This window comes from Octodon degus, unplaced genomic scaffold, assembly GCF_000260255.1.
Source record: "Octodon degus isolate 3935 unplaced genomic scaffold, OctDeg1.0 scaffold00010, whole genome shotgun sequence".
Classification (NCBI taxonomy): Eukaryota; Metazoa; Chordata; class Mammalia; order Rodentia; family Octodontidae; genus Octodon; species Octodon degus.
In genome coordinates this window covers 27221107-27226362 of record NW_004524586.1, presented here as the reverse complement: position 1 = coordinate 27226362, position 5256 = coordinate 27221107, and the positions used below count along the sequence as shown (strand labels likewise).

At 47.7% G+C, this 5256-nt stretch overlaps 1 long non-coding RNA gene across 1 annotated transcript in view; it reads left to right on the top strand.

Moving 5' to 3' along the window:
• Positions 1 to 3384, top strand: part of LOC111815007 — an 8809-nt gene extending 5425 nt beyond the window's left edge. Inside the window, exon 3 of the long non-coding RNA XR_002819839.1 lies at positions 2740 to 3384. This is a non-coding gene — a long non-coding RNA (uncharacterized LOC111815007). The remainder of the gene's footprint in view (positions 1 to 2739) is intronic.
• Positions 3385 to 5256: the final 1872 nt, after the last annotated feature.

Genomic DNA, 5256 nt, shown 5'->3' with positions numbered 1-5256 from the left:
TTGTGAAGCACTGAAAGCAGAACCTTCCTGGATCTTCTTTATAGCAGTGGGTTGGTTAAATGTGGGGGCCACACACTCTGAATTCTTGGTTTGCCCAATAGCAGTAGGTGGTTCTGTTGGTGGAGAGTCCCTGGTCATGCCAAAGTCAGGGATGCCGACCAGGAGGCCCCATGTTTCTATCCACATTACAGAATGTATTTGTCATTCATCTTAGTATCTGAGGCCCATAACTGACACAGACAATTTGGAGATAGCTATGGAGGCCACAAAAGCCACCATGGCCTTTGATAGCTGCAGCCCACCATTTAGGACCTGCAGCAAATCCACTTTGTGCCAGCAGTTACTTTTAGGAACATAAGCCACAAAAGAATGGGAGAGGAGGGCTGGGGAGAGGGAAGACTTGGGCTGCAGGACGAGAGTTGCCGAGCTCCCATCCAATCCCAGGGCACCTCTGGAGCTGGGATGGCCCTCAGACATGTCCTCAGTTGAGGTTAGGAGGCTAGGTCTTCGAACAACTGCATGCACCACTTGCTGGACACTGGTTGCCCTAGAGAAGTGTGTGATCTTGGATTAGGCAGTGTCCTTCAGCCTAGACAAGTCCTCAGGAAGCACTCAGTGTGAGGGGGGCATAGGGCCTGGGGAGGAGGGGGGTCTATCTATATAATAAGTATATATATATGTATATATATTTATTTTTATGTTTTAAAAATTTTATTCATTTATTTATTTGGTACAGGGTCTTGCTATGCAGCTCAGACTCATAGTGATCCTCCTGCCTCAGCCTCCCAGTGCTGGGATTACTGGCATGCTCCAATATGCCCTGTTTTGGTGGATGGCTCAGCACAGTGTGCTAGCCAGGCAGGTGCTTAGACCGCCAAGCTATCTTCCTGGCCAAACCATTCACTTATTTATTTATTTAATTTAGCTCTGACTCGTAGTGATCTTCCTGTCTCAGCCTCCCCAGTGCTAGGATAATAGGTGTGCACCACCACACATGGTTCAGGGGATTGAACCTGGGGCCTTGCACTTGCCAGGCAGGTGCTTAGAACATCAAGCTATCTCCCCGGTCCCATCTGATATATTCTTATCTCTTCTTCAACTGATTTTGGGTACAGAAGTAATAGGAAGGAATAAAACTCAGCTTTTTTTTTTTTTTGGCAGAACCAGGTATTGAACTCAGACCCTTGCACTTGCCAGAGTAGTGCTTATTCTACTGAGCCATCTCCCTAGCCCCGAAAACTCAGCTTCTTTCAATTTCATATCAGTCAGCAGGGACTTCCTGAGAGGGATGTGTGGGACCTGAAACCTCAGGTCAGCTGGAGACGGCTCTTGACTGTAAGAGGAAAAATGCCAGCGCAGGAGAACTGCTGCCATAGTGGCTGGTGTTGAGTAAAAACTTACTATGTGCCAGGCACAATGCCAAGGATTAGCTCAGTCACCTTCTTGGGATGCTTCTAGATGTCTAGAGAGTATTTTAGTCACATTTTACAGATGGCTTCTCTGACGTTCCCATACACAGCTAGTAAGGGTCAAAGTGGAACTGTTTTTTTTTATTTATGTTTTTGTACAGGGTCTCACTATGCAGCTCAGACTCGAGTGATCCTCCTGTTTTCAGCCTCCCAAGCGCTGGGATTACAGGTGTGCTCCACCATAGCCTGACTCAGTCATTGGCTCACGGTGCCCCAGGGGGCGGGGCCAGCACAGCATGTGGGACAGAGATTGAAGCCTGGTCCCTACGCTTGTCAAAGCAGGTGCTTAGTCTGCTCATCAGCCCAAAATGGAACTCTTTTAAGTCTTCTCACTCCAAATTCTGAGCTATGAAAAGCCATCCTCTATCCTCTGTGCAGAAGCAACTGAGACATGCTGGAGTTTTCTACAGAGTGAGGAATATGAGGCGGTCGGGGATGGGAGCTCCAGGCCTGATGTTAGTGCATGTGTGTTAGGGGAGTGGGGCTCTCAAGGATGCTATGAAGCGAGACGGTAGCTCTCATGGTGTTTTATGAAACACCCCTCTGAGAAGTCCCGGTAGCAGGGAGGCATGATGGGGTGGCCCAGGGCCTGGACTGTCTATGCCACTGTGAGCCCTTGCATACAGAGTGCATCTCAGCACAGCTCTCCTTGGTGAGCCTCTCAATGGCCCCTGAGGCCATCTGAGCAGGTGTGATGACTGGCATGCCACATATAGATGACACCCAAGGTTTTCACTGTTTGGTGAATGGTGCCAGAGCAAGGCCCGACATCCAGATTCCGAGGTCCATTCTGATACATTCTTTTCTGTTTTGGGGAGCAGGAGCACTGTGAGCATTTTATTTTATTTATTTTTTTTTAAATTATTTTATTTTATTTTATTTAGTGTGTGTGTGTGTGTGTGTGTGTGTGTGTGTGTGTGTGTGGCCAGCTCAGCCCACCAGGGGGCGTCCTGGCTGGCATGTGGTGCTGGGGGATTGAACTGTGGTCCCAGTGCTTTGCTAAGCTTGTTCTAAGTAGGTGCTTTAGACCACTGAGCCATCTCACCAGCCCCACTGTGAGCATTTTAGAACGCAACGTCTATTAAGCACTGTAGGAAAAGCCACATGGCCAGATTTACCATGTCAATTTAAAAATATTAGCTTTAAAAATTCTGTCAATTTATACTCAGTTTTTGTTCCATTGTTCTTTTTATTGATTTTCTTTATTGAAATGGGGAGGTTTGGGCAGAAAATTGGTGATTTTTCCCTGGTGTGTTTATTTTCTCCTTAGGTATTCCCAAATGAGGACGCTGCCACCTCCCAGGTCACTCAGGAGCAGAAGGCAGAGGAAATATTTCAGCCCAAGGTGTTTTACATCAACGACTTCTTTAGTCGAGATGACAAAAGTATTTATTACAGGCAACGCCTGGCCAGGACTGTCTAATGGCTCTCAGAGGCTGCAGTAAAGGCAGTCTGTGCCCCGAGCAAGACGGACTTCTGAGGCTGACCTGGGAGGGCCTGACTGAGGTGGCCTCAGCATTCCTGCAAGATGGGTGGAGCAGAGCGGCTGCTTTTCTGGTGAGGAAGTTGTGAACAATAGACACCCACCTCTCTGGCCTTTTTGGGAGGCAGATTTATGCCTGGGCCTTGTCCTGAGCTCCGCTCTGCTCTTAGCTCTGGGGTGGAACAGCTGTCACTAGGGACTCCACTTTCAGGAAAGATAGAGCTGCCGTGGGCCAGGCCCACCCACCCGCCTGCTTGCCCACACCTGCACTCTGTGAAGCCTATGAGATTTCTTTCCAGCCAGGGTTAGAATGTGATAGCCAGGATGGGTGTTTCTAGGATTTGCCTCCTAGAAAGCTTAAAAACACTGATTCTGAGATTCTCTTATCCATTCCCATTTAGTACTTCTACAAGGGGGAGGGAAGAGTCTCAAATAAGCCAGTCATAAGGCGGACACAGATGATTCTTTGGACTGGGTAAGTTTCAAAGCAGCAGGGTAGACCACATGTCAAACTGGTCAGACCTGAGTCAGCTGGAGGCTCACTGCAGAGTGCGGAGCCTCTTCCCAGTGGCCAGGAATTTACATGTCTAGCACACACCCAAACTGTGTGGATGCCATGCAGAGGGATAGGGACATTCCTGCAATAGCCATTGATGCAGAAGCTAAGAGCAGAACTGTAGAGCCAGATTTACCCGGCTTGAGCCTCAGTTTTGTCATCTGTGGCATCATATCAGTCTTCACATCTACCTTCTAAGTAGGGTTCTTTTGAGATTTAAGTGAGTCAATATTTATTGAGCACATAGAGCAATGTCCTATTAGGATTACATGTTTGCCAAATGGATGGAAGCCTAGCTGGTAGTCTTCTATTTGTTCATCCACTTGACAAATACTTAGTAGGCAAGTATCCTAGGCTGGCTCTGCGATAAATACTGTGGTTTAGATGGTTTGCCTGTGTTCCCAAAGGCTCATGTGCTAGACGCTTGGTCCCAGTGGTGGTGTTGAGGTGGTGAAAGCTTTGAAGGTGGGGCCTGGGGCAAAGTTATGGAGGCACCATCCATCGAAAGCATGAAGAGTAGTGTTCGGGAGCAGGTTCACGCTCCAAAGAGTGAATGGTTGTATAGCGAGTCTCGCTGTATGCTCAGCTCCTTCTGCATACGTTTCTCTACCATGTTGTTGTGTGGCCAAGGGGACCCATACCAGAGGCCAATCAGATGGGACTGCCTGATCTTGGGCTTTCTGGCTGTTATGCAGCAAACTAAATAAAACATTTTATTTAGGAAGTATCCAAACTCAGGCTTTTTGTTGTGACAGCAGGAAACAGTTTAGCATGCTCAGTATAGGACAGCTCTGTGTGCAGAAGGCAGGTCCGCCTCTTGATGCTCTTCAGTAAAAAGCAGTGATTATTGCCGTAGGGCATGAATTTTCCCAGCATATCATTCAGCAGGACTCCACAAAACAGAAACAGTGATAGAATCGGTATCAGGACCCTGTCCTTCTCTGCCACCTTCCTGGACTTGGTTTGCATGGCTCCCAGGCTGATCTGGAGCCACAAGTTCATGCATGTGATGCTTTGCCATTTGCCTCTGCATGGGCAGTGGGTTCCGTAAGCACAGGCTCTGCGTCTGTGTTCATCCCCTTATACAGAGCAGTGCGTGGTGCGTTAGAGCTGCTCATGGGTATTTGTGGACGGGCTGGCTGGCAGTTGCAGGAGACTGGGGCCCTCACCAGTGTCTGGAGGAGTTTTCTATCCAGCTTATCTTCCTTCATGAGTGGCCTCTTCAGTTCCTTCTTTCTGCAGAGCTGCAGAGATGGTTCTAAATCTCAGGGTTGGTTTGCTCATTGCTCAACTCAAACTCCTTTCTTGGCATCCTTTTAAAAGTACCTGTGTTCATGGGTTGTGTGTTGACTGAACCCTACAACTTCTGAGCTAATTCATGTCCCAATTTACAAATAATTGAAACTATGTGGCTACCAATCAAAATTGTTGATTAGCAGCAATAAGGGGGCTAAAAAAGTCAACTTAAAGCTAAGAAACTCGACATCTTACTGACCTACACAGATTTTCCTCGCATGAATGTATATTTTTGCCAAAATTCTATACTTACTGAAATTAGTCCTCTCTCTAACTGCCTGGTTCAATTCTCAGGGATTGTGGGGTGACTGATAGAGAAGCCACAGGACTAAGGGAAAATCCAAACTTCTTAGTATTGCATGTAGGACTCTGTGATGGCCTGTGTCTAGGTGTCTCCCCAGAGCCTTGTGCCATCATAGGTAGGGCTTTGCAGAAGTGGCTGATCTAGGGTC